Here is a 10,000-nt window from a genome sequence, read left to right as displayed (position 1 = left end):
AGATTACCTTGATAAGATGAAGTACTCGTAGTAGTAGTAGAAATATGATGATGATGAAAATGAGGAGGAGGAAGAGAAGGAGAGGAGAAAAGAACAAGAAGAAGAACAGGAAAATGAGGAAAAAGAAAGAAAACACTAGTAATTGTAACAGTAATACTAATCATCTCTTTAATACAGGAAAAAAAGGACTGATTAAGTTATTATTTACTTTACTTGAGTGTAGGAACAGTAATAAACAGGATATATTTACACAGGCAGGGAGCAGGAGGAGAGGAGGGGAGAGGACAGGGAGCAGTGGTGGGGTTGCTGCTCCGTGTGGTGGCTGGGGTACTAAAAATAAATACTGAAGTAGATAGATAAGGAAATGATAATGGTAATAAAAAGAAGGGAAGCTAGGAATGTGTGAGGGGCTGCCACATGTTTGAGTGTTTGACAGATTGATAGACAAATAAATAGAGAGAGAGAGAGAGAGAGAGAGAGAGAGAGAGAGAGAGAGAGAGAGAGAGAGAGAGAGAGAGAGAGAGAGAGAGAGTAAATTAGCATCACCTTTCAGTGCAAAACCCACAATTATATACAAATAGGAAAATAAATAAATAAATAAAAACGATGCTTTGTACAAAATGAAGCAGGAGTCTAGCATGACATAAACACCACCACCAAAACAAAGCACATACTGGTATACAAATAAAACAGCAGAATGAAGTAAACATTTGAAACATTTATTTATCTCCTTTGTTTACAAAACACATCATGTTGACAGTTAAATAATTGAGGCTAACCTTTCTATACGCTAAAAGTTTTCAGGCAGGGGAATATTATATAATGTAGCCAGCATATCAAGAACAAACACACACACACACACACACACACACACACACACACACACACACACAAACAAAGGGACATATACAAAATAGAACCGTTTCACACCCACCCACAGAAGAAAGAAGCATGAACAAGCTACATATAACAACACTCGTACTGTGCCATCTAAAAAAAAAAAACCCCGTACTGATATCTAAATAAAATAAGAGTGATGTCTGTTACCCTTTCACTGCGATATGCAACAATGTATGAAAGCTTTATAGGCATCTAAAAGGAAAAGAAAAAGAAAGGAAAACAGATCACGCAATTTCTAGTCGGTATAGAGGTTGGACATGGCAGCGCAGCAAGAGAACATGTCCCCGAGTAGTTGTTTAAAAAGTGAAACGTTCATGACATCAGATATTGTCATCCACGCACCGTTCCTATGGAGACAAAAGAATACATGACATTTTAAGTAGAGAACATGTGTGCGTTATCTGATAAAAATTTTGAGATTGAATATTTGTTCACTGGAGAGAAAGAAAAAAAAAATTGCGATCAAAAAATTTCTTCAGACTTTAAATCATGAAAAAGTAGAATAAAAAAAAAATACGATCTAGATAAAATAACAACAGTAAAGCAATTAACACCAATATTCCTAACCAAAACAACTGAACTAATTACAAGATAGATGAAATAATACTTGTGCCATCTAGAGAGAACAAAGCACGTACTAGTGTCTAAATAACAGCAGATTGAGAGGCAGTGGGAGGAGGAAGGCAATGAACACGGGGTGCCAGGCGAGCTGATCAAAGACAGGTGAGGCGAAGGTCGGGCAGGTAACAGGAGGCAGTACCGGAGAGTCCTGAGGAAAAGTTTCTCTCCATTGTGTGTGGTGGTGCAGGAAGGGCGTGCCAACCCTCCTCCTCCTCCTCCTCCTCCTCCTCCTCCTCCTCCTCCTCCTCCTCCTCTCTTCCTCCCTCCCTCTTCTTCCTCCTGACTCACTCTCTCTCGCCAACCATCCCTACCTCCTTCACTTCTTTATGACTCTCTCTCTCTCTCTCTCTCTCTCTCTCTCTCTCTCTCTCTCTCTCTCTCTCTCTCTCTCTCTCTCTCTCTCTGTATCTTATGACCTTCCTTGCATCCTGTCAACCCGCCCCTGTCTTCCTTCCTTCCGGAGACGAGTACATGCATACATACATACATTAACATACAGACTTCCTCTCTCTCTCTCTCTCTCTCTCTCTCTCTCTCTCTCTCTCTCTCTCTCTCTCTCTCTCTCTCTCTCTCTCTCTCTCTGTGTGTGTGTGTGTGTGTGTGTGTGTGTGTGTGTTTGCCTGTTTTTAGTTGCTTTCTTGGTTCTTTGTTTGTTTGTTTGTTTGATTCTACATTAATTTTATTCGTCTGTGTTTCTGTATGTTTGCTTGTCTGTCTGTCTGTAAGTCTGTCTTTCTGTCTGTCAGTCACTCAGTCAATTAAGTAGTTAGTCTAAGTAGGTCAATCAGTCACTTAGTTAATTAGTCAATCAGGCAGTCTCTCTCTCTCTCTCTCTCTCTCTCTCTCTCTCTCTCTCTCTCTCTCTCTCTCTCTCTCTCTCTCTCTCCCCTACCTCTACCCTTCCCCTTGCCCCACCCTCCCTAACACACACACACACACACACACACACACACACACACACACACACACACACACACACACAGCAATCGGCCATCATTCCTTTATTAGGCAATCAGGTGTGGTCTACTAGTAGTCTCCAGGTGCTTTAACTAGGCGCCACCAGGTAACTTTTCCGGGGCTCCTTGTCCTCGTCTAGCGCCCGCCCAGACGCTTCCTCCTCCACCAGGTGATTGCACGTGTCCTTAATTGGCTACAGGTAACGCCAGGTGGTTTGCGCTTAATTACACGTGCTGGGAAGGGGGGTGAGGTTTGGGGGAGGGGGGTGATGATCGTGTTTGGTTTGGTAGGTTTGGGTGGGATGATGTGGGAGGGAAGGTGTGGGAAGGAAGGTGAGGATAGTGAAGGTGATGGGAGACTGTGAGGTGATGCACGTGTTTGCTTTGTTTGGTTTGGATAAGGTGTGGATAGTAACAGTGGGTAGTAAGATTAAGGTAGTGAGATTTGGGTAGTAAGATTGGATAGTAAGATTGGGTAGTAAGATTTGGATAGTAAGATTTGGATAGTAAGATTTGGATAGCGACATTTGGATAGTAAGATTTAGATAGTAAGATTTAGATAGTAAGATTTGGATAGTGAGATTTGGATAGCAATATTTGGATAGTAAGATTTGGATAGTAAGATCTGGATAGTGAGATTTGGATAGTAAGATTTGGATAGTAAGATTTGGATAGCGACATTTGGATAGTAAGATTTAGATAGTAAGATTTGGATAGTGAGATTTGGATAGTAAGATTTGGATAGTAAGATTTGGATAGCGACATTTGGATAGTAAGATTTAGATAGTAAGATTTGGATAGTGAGATTTGGATAGTAAGATTTGGATAGTAAGATTTGGATAGCGACATTTGGATAGTAAGATTTAGATAGTAAGATTTGGATAGTGAGATTTGGATAGTAAGATTTGGATAGTAAGATTGGGTAGTAAGATTTGGTTAGTAAGATTTGGATAGCAAGATTTGGATAGCGACATTTGGATAGTAAGATTTAGACAGTAAGATCAGGATAGTAAGATTTGGATAGTAAGATTTGGATAGCAAGATCAGATAGTAATTTTTTGATAGTGAGATGTCGATTTTCAGAAACCCTTTATATTTTCATCAGGAGTTTACAAGGCCCACACAGAGGTGATTAGTTAGGTTCTTGTGTATGTTATTTTATTTATTTATTTTTTTTTTTCCTAATGATGATGCAAAATACTTGTTAATTAATCTATCACTGGAATCATAACGCCCTTGAAAACCTGGACCATTTTCACTCTACAGCAGCGATTCTCAAGCTTTTCTCAATCATTACCTCCCCCACCTCCCCTTGCTTGATGAATTTCTCCACTTACTCCCTTGCTTCCATACAAAAAAAAAAAAAAACATTCCTCTCTCCCTCACACACACACACACACACACACACACTTATATACTTAGCATTCTCTCTCTCTCTCTCTCTCTCTCTCTCTCTCTCTCTCTCTCTCTCTCTCTCTCTCTCTCTCTCTCTCTCTCTCTCTCTCTCTCTCTCTCTCTCTCTCTCTCTCTCTCTCTCTCTCTCTCTCTCTCTCTCTCTCTCTCTCTCTCTCTCAATTATTTATCCCCTGCTATATAATTTTTTGCCTCCTAGGAATAAATTTACTCGTGGATGAGAATCACTGCCTGTTCAGAAGCACAAGAGAGCAAGGGAAGCTGCAGGAAGCCATCGGGCCAACACGCGGCTCTCCCTGTATAAAACAAAAATACTTACATACATACATACATAAATACTTTCCACCTATTATCCGCAACCATAAATTTATGTGATGTTCTTTTTAAAGCTCCCTAATGACTCGGCACTAACAAGCTGATTACTGAGTTTATTCTATTCATCTACCACTCGATTTAATAACCAGTGCCTTCCTATCTCTTCCACTGCTTATAGCTAGAAAAGTAAGGGGAAAAGGGAAGAAAATTAACTACTATCTGCCCTCTCTAGATCAAAACAGAAGATAATAATAACAAAGCTCTGAGACAAGGATAGAAAAAAAAGTTATATTTATAAACGCGACCTTCTTTTTATTTCCGTCATGCGTACAGAGAGAGAGAGAGAGAGAGAGAGAGAGAGAGAGAGAGAGAGAGAGAGAGAGAGAGAGAGAGAGAGAGAGAGAGAGATGGTATTCAGGTGTCCTAAATGAGTGAGAGTGTAAACATATACACAGGTGGTGCCAAGGAACGTGTGTGTGTGTGTGTGTGTGTGTGTGTGTGTGTGTGATGTGGGTAGTGTATGTGGCTGAGTATATACGTATTTATGTTGTGTTTCCTTGTGTGTGTGTGTGTGTGTGTGTGTGTGTGTGTAGTATTATGTAGTATAAGTTTACATGTGTAGGTGTAGATTGATATACATGTAGGTGGCTGAGAATGTGTACGTGTGTCGCCATGTGTGTGTGTGTGTGTGTGTGTGTGGACGCGACTGGTGGGAGGATACTTACTGGTTCTCCTTGAGTGTGCTAAAAGGGTCCTGACTTACAAAGTGTTTAGGATCCACCAAGGGAAGGGAAAGCAACGTCCTATATCCTTGTATACAGTGGCTTGTATTGTGTATGTACAAGGAAGGACTGTGTTTGTTTCCATTGCTTTATTGAGGTGTTGGTTATTGTGTATATTCGTATGTGTGTATTTATATATTAGTTCGCCCTTTTACTGCTCTTTGATACGTTTCTCCTTAATTACTAACTACTCTGAGATATGTTTTCTTGTTCCACAGCCACCTCCAAACACTGTATTGCCTAAAAATTGCAAGATATGTTGTTTTTATGCGCTTCTTTCCTGTACATGCTGACAAGGATTATATATGTATTTTTTTCGTGCTTTAAATTGTTGTATATCGCAATGAAAGGGTTAATGTGATGTGTATTTTGTACAGGTGAGGTGTATTTTTTCTTCATTATATATTTTGTAAAGGTAAGATTGTTATTAGTGTTTATTTTCACGTTATTGTTGAGGTGAGTTGCTGGTCGGGAGTGTTGCCTTATTTTTGCAGAGGGATTTATTTGATTCATTATTGCGTTGTATATTTTGTGGAGGTGAGATGCCCTTTTTTTTCCTGTAGTTTATTTTTTTGTGTTATTGTTTGAGTTGGTGGTGGGGAGTGTTGTTGTCCTTAATGCCGCCACTCCCCACGCGTCCCTCCTCACTGTCTGGGGCTTCTGTTTTCTTCTTCCTCTTTCATTTTTCTTTTTCTCTTGTTATCCAAAATGTATAGACTGTTTTGTTCCCTTTGCGTCACTGTGCAGAGGGAAGGTAAGTTTTTTTGTTTTTTTTTCCATTGGTTTATTAATGTGATGTATATTTTGTCTGTGTCTGGCTTGTATTCAGACACTCTCAAAGGCCACAAAGATGATTAGCTGAGTTCTCAAGTGTTCCTCCTAAAATAAAGAAATATCGTCAACTTTTCACCAGAATCGTAAATACATCATTAAAAACACGTGTAACTTATTATAAACTTGTATTCTGAAACGCTCTGCCCTCTCTGCGACTATTCTCAAAGGCCACGTAGATGATTAACCTGGTTCTCAAGTGTTTCTCCAGTGAATAACGTAGAAATCTTGTTAATCTGCCCATAAAGCCTTAAAGACACCCTTAAAAACATATGTAACTTATAAACTTGTATTTTGAAACGCTCTGCCCTCTCTGTGACTATCCTCAAAGGCTACAGAGATGATTAGCCTGGTTCTCAAGAGTGTTCCTTCTGTTAATAACGTGGAAATCTTCATAATCTGTCACTAGAACCGTAAAAGCGGAATTAAAAACCTGCATAGCTTCAACTAGAGCCTTTTCAATGAAGTGGAGGTGCGGCGCAGGAGTGTTTCAGAATATTGTGGCCTTCCGTTCAGTCACACACGTATTACGAGGGTGAAAATTCAGGGCCCCACAAGAGTTATATTAAGGCAGGTGATAAATGCATCTTGGCAAAGCTTAGAATAACGAATCTTTTTTTTTTTTTGTACGTATTCTCTAGTACGACAATAGAGTTAAAATAAATGTACCTGTCTCTTAGTTTCTCTCGTGCGTGTAATGGGGGGAGGGGTGGTGGTGGTGGTGGTGGTGGTGGTGGTTGTGGTGGTGATGATGGTGATGGTGGTGTGTTTTGTTTGTGTTGGCAATACTGTCACGGGATGTGTGATGTTTCAGATAGAGATAGAGAGAGATAGATAGAGAGAGAGAGAGAGAGAGAGAGAGAGAGAGAGAGAGAGAGAGAGAGAGAGAGAGAGAGAGAGAGAGAGAGAGTGTTCATATTCGATTCGTTTGATTGATCAATTGCTTTGAATTACTGAGAAAGAAAATCGTTTGTTCCGAGAGAGAGAGAGAGAGAGAGAGAGAGAGAGAGAGAGAGAGAGAGAGAGAGAGAGAGAGAGAGAGAGAGAGAGAGAGAGAAACTACGTATGTCAGTAAGAAAATAACAGAAAATAACAAAAATTGATAAAGCTTTTAGAAAGAAAAAAACGACCAGAGAGAGAGAGAGAGAGAGAGAGAGAGAGAGAGAGAGAGAGAGAGGGGGCTGGGCGTGGAGGGCATGGTGTTATCAGCTGTTGGAGGCTGTGTAGAGGCCACGCCCGCGCCGCGCCAAGTACCGCACCCACGCCCGCACCGGCCAGGACAAAGGACCAGCTGCCGGGAGAGAGAGAGAGAGAGAGAGAGAGAGAGAGAGAGAGAGAGAGAGAGAGAGAGAGAGAGAGAGAGAGAGAGATTGATTGATGTAATGATTCCGTAACAAAAGGGTCATAATGCGTAGAGAGAGAGAGAGAGAGAGAGAGAGAGAGAGAGAGAGAGAGAGAGAGAGAGAGAGAGAGAGAGTATTCGCATTCACTTAGTTGTTTGGAAATATGAGAATGTTTTGTAATAAGGGGATTATGCTGTTGATCTTCTTCTTCCTTCTTCTTCCTTCTTCCTTCTTCTTCTTCTTCTTCTTCTTCGTCATCATCTTCTTTGCTGCTGCTGTTGCTTCTTGTTCTTGTTCTTCTTGTGCTTGTTCTTCTTCTTCCTGCTGTTGTTGTTGTTGTTGTTGTTGGTGTTGTTGTTGTTGTTGTTGTTGTTGTTCTATGATCATCATCATCATCATCATCATCTACCTTCCCTCCCCCTCCACCCTTCTCCCCATTCCCCCCACCACCACCACCACCACCACCACCACCACCATTTCCTGTTCCAATTACGAGGAAGGAAATAATCAGGAGAAAGGGAAATGATGAGTACAGTGAAAGAGAGAGAGAGAGAGAGAGAGAGAGAGAGAGAGAGAGAGAGAGAGAGAGAGAGAGAGAGAGAGAGAGAGAGGTGGGGGGGCGTACTTAAATTACCTCCCCATTAGAGATACTGCTACTTAAGTAAGGCCTATTTATGGGAGTACTGAAGTAGGGATCTTAGTAGTAATAGTAAGGTACTTTTAATAATTGTTTCTTACTTATTGATTGATTAATTTGTTTAGATTCTTGTTTTTTTGTTTGTTTCTTTTATTTTTTCCTTATTCTTTTTGTTTGTTTATTTTATTTTTCCTTATTATTTTCGTTTGTTTATTTTGTTTTATTTTTATTTTTTCATTTTTTTGCTGATTGTATTTTTCTGTTTATATGTTTTATTTTTTATTTATTTCTATATTTTTTTATTTTACTTTATTTATCAGTTTATTTCATCTTACTATATTTTACCTTATTTTTGTTTGATTTGTTTATCTACTTATTTATTTTATTGTACCTTATTTTACATATTTATCTGCCTATAACAGCCGAACCCTCTCTTATAAGCTCTACTTCATCTCCTTCCTTTCTCCCATCCTTGCTGTATCGCTGGTCATTCTCTATAGTATAGTTTTTAAGTTAAGTTAGTTTAAAATAACACTACAACCCCTATAACAGTCATACCCTCTGCTATAACCTCCACTCCATCTTCTTCCTCCCTTCCTCACTTGTTGTAGCATCCTTGATCACTATACCAGTTTTTGAGTTAGGTTAAAGCAGCAATTCACAGCCTTTATACCAGTCATACTCTGCCTTAACCTCTACTTCACCTTCCTTCCTTCCCCCCTCATTTGTAGCATCCCATTCATTACATACAATAGTTTTTAAGTCCTCCATAACAATTCACAACCCCCATAACAGCCACACCCTCTGCTATAACCTTTACTTCATCTCCTTCCCCCTCCCACAATTGTTGCATCCCTCCCTCTCCATAACACTTTACAAAACTGAAGCCTATGCAAGTGTCAGTGTCCCCCGGTCAGTCACGCCTCACAGGGTCGCCACAGCTGAGTGAGTCATTATCATATTGAACTTTGTGACGGACGCTGGCTCTGTACTTATCTAGGTCACGGGAGGAAGGGAGCTCGCTGTTACCATTACCTTTATTATCATACTCTGTCACACTCTGTTTCCACGCGCGGGACTCGGTGGTGTACTCGTACTGTTATGCCACGCCTGGTTCTCTTGGTATGGTTTGGTCTGTGTCTTGAAGCGTGTTGGCGTCTTTGTTTGGCTTTTTACAGGGTGCAGTGGAAGGCAGTAAGGTTTTTCAAGTGTTTTCGTGATGTTAGTGATAGTTTTAACAGGCTCCGGTGGAAGCTGTCAGGGTTTTCAAGGATGTTTTCATGATTCGAGTGAAGGCTTAAGAGGCTTTAGTGGAAGTTAATAGGGCTTTCAAGGGTGCCTTCGTGATTTTAATACTTTTCACAGGGTCTAGTGGAAGGTATTAGGGTTTTCAAGGGTGTTCTCATGATTCAGGTGATGGCTGAAGTCATTAAGGTTTTCAAGTGTATTTCCATAATTTAACGAAGTCAGTTGAAGTCATTAGGGTTTTCAATACTGTTTTCACGATTCGAGTGACAGTTGAACAGGGTCTAGTGAAAGTTGGTGTGATTTGCAAAAGTGCTTTTTCATGATTGTTGCGATGATTTAACAGGCTGTAGTGAAAGTTATCCATTTCACTAGCAGTTTACGAGACTAGAGGAAAGTATTACGGTTTTCAAGGATGTTTTCATGATTCTGGTGAAAGTTTGACAAGACTAGTGGAAGCTAATGGGATTTTCAAGAGTGTTTCATGATTGCAGTGAAAGTTCAACAAGGATTCTGCATCACTAACGAGAAAAAAACTTCGTGTGAACCTGAATATCATCTCCGTGGCCTTTGAAAACGCTCCTGATGAGAGAACAAAGCGTGCGAGAGAACACCAGCCTCTCACAGAACAGAGAACGCTAACACTGCAACACACGGACATAAGACCACTGATGATAAAACGAAACACCACACACTTACTCTAACAAATAACCAACCATACGTAATACTTTCCTGGCGGTGCTTGAGAAAAAAAAAAATACAAACTCATTCTTTTCTCCATGTGTACGAAACTTTGTAAAAACTCACGCAAATCTCTGAAAACTCACGAATACCACCGCTGCCTCGTGTAATCAATATGAGAGTTGCCATGCACTAGAAAAACTACACACAGAGAGAATTCCTTCACTTCAACGGAAACGACGGAGAAAAATCCCTTGGTTAATCATGACCTTGGGG

The 10,000-nt window shown here is 40.3% G+C and overlaps 1 protein-coding gene across 11 annotated transcripts in view; it reads left to right on the top strand.

The window, feature by feature from the left end:
• The window catches only part of LOC135112139 (transforming acidic coiled-coil-containing protein 3-like), a 107,990-nt gene that overhangs the window by 10,216 nt on the left and 87,774 nt on the right, over positions 1-10,000 (top strand). The window lies entirely within an intron of this gene.

Source organism: Scylla paramamosain, chromosome 23 (assembly GCF_035594125.1).
Source record: "Scylla paramamosain isolate STU-SP2022 chromosome 23, ASM3559412v1, whole genome shotgun sequence".
Taxonomy (NCBI): Eukaryota; Metazoa; Arthropoda; class Malacostraca; order Decapoda; family Portunidae; genus Scylla; species Scylla paramamosain.
The sequence above is the reverse complement of the archived record's forward strand: the minus strand, read 5'-3'. Positions and strand labels throughout refer to the sequence as shown.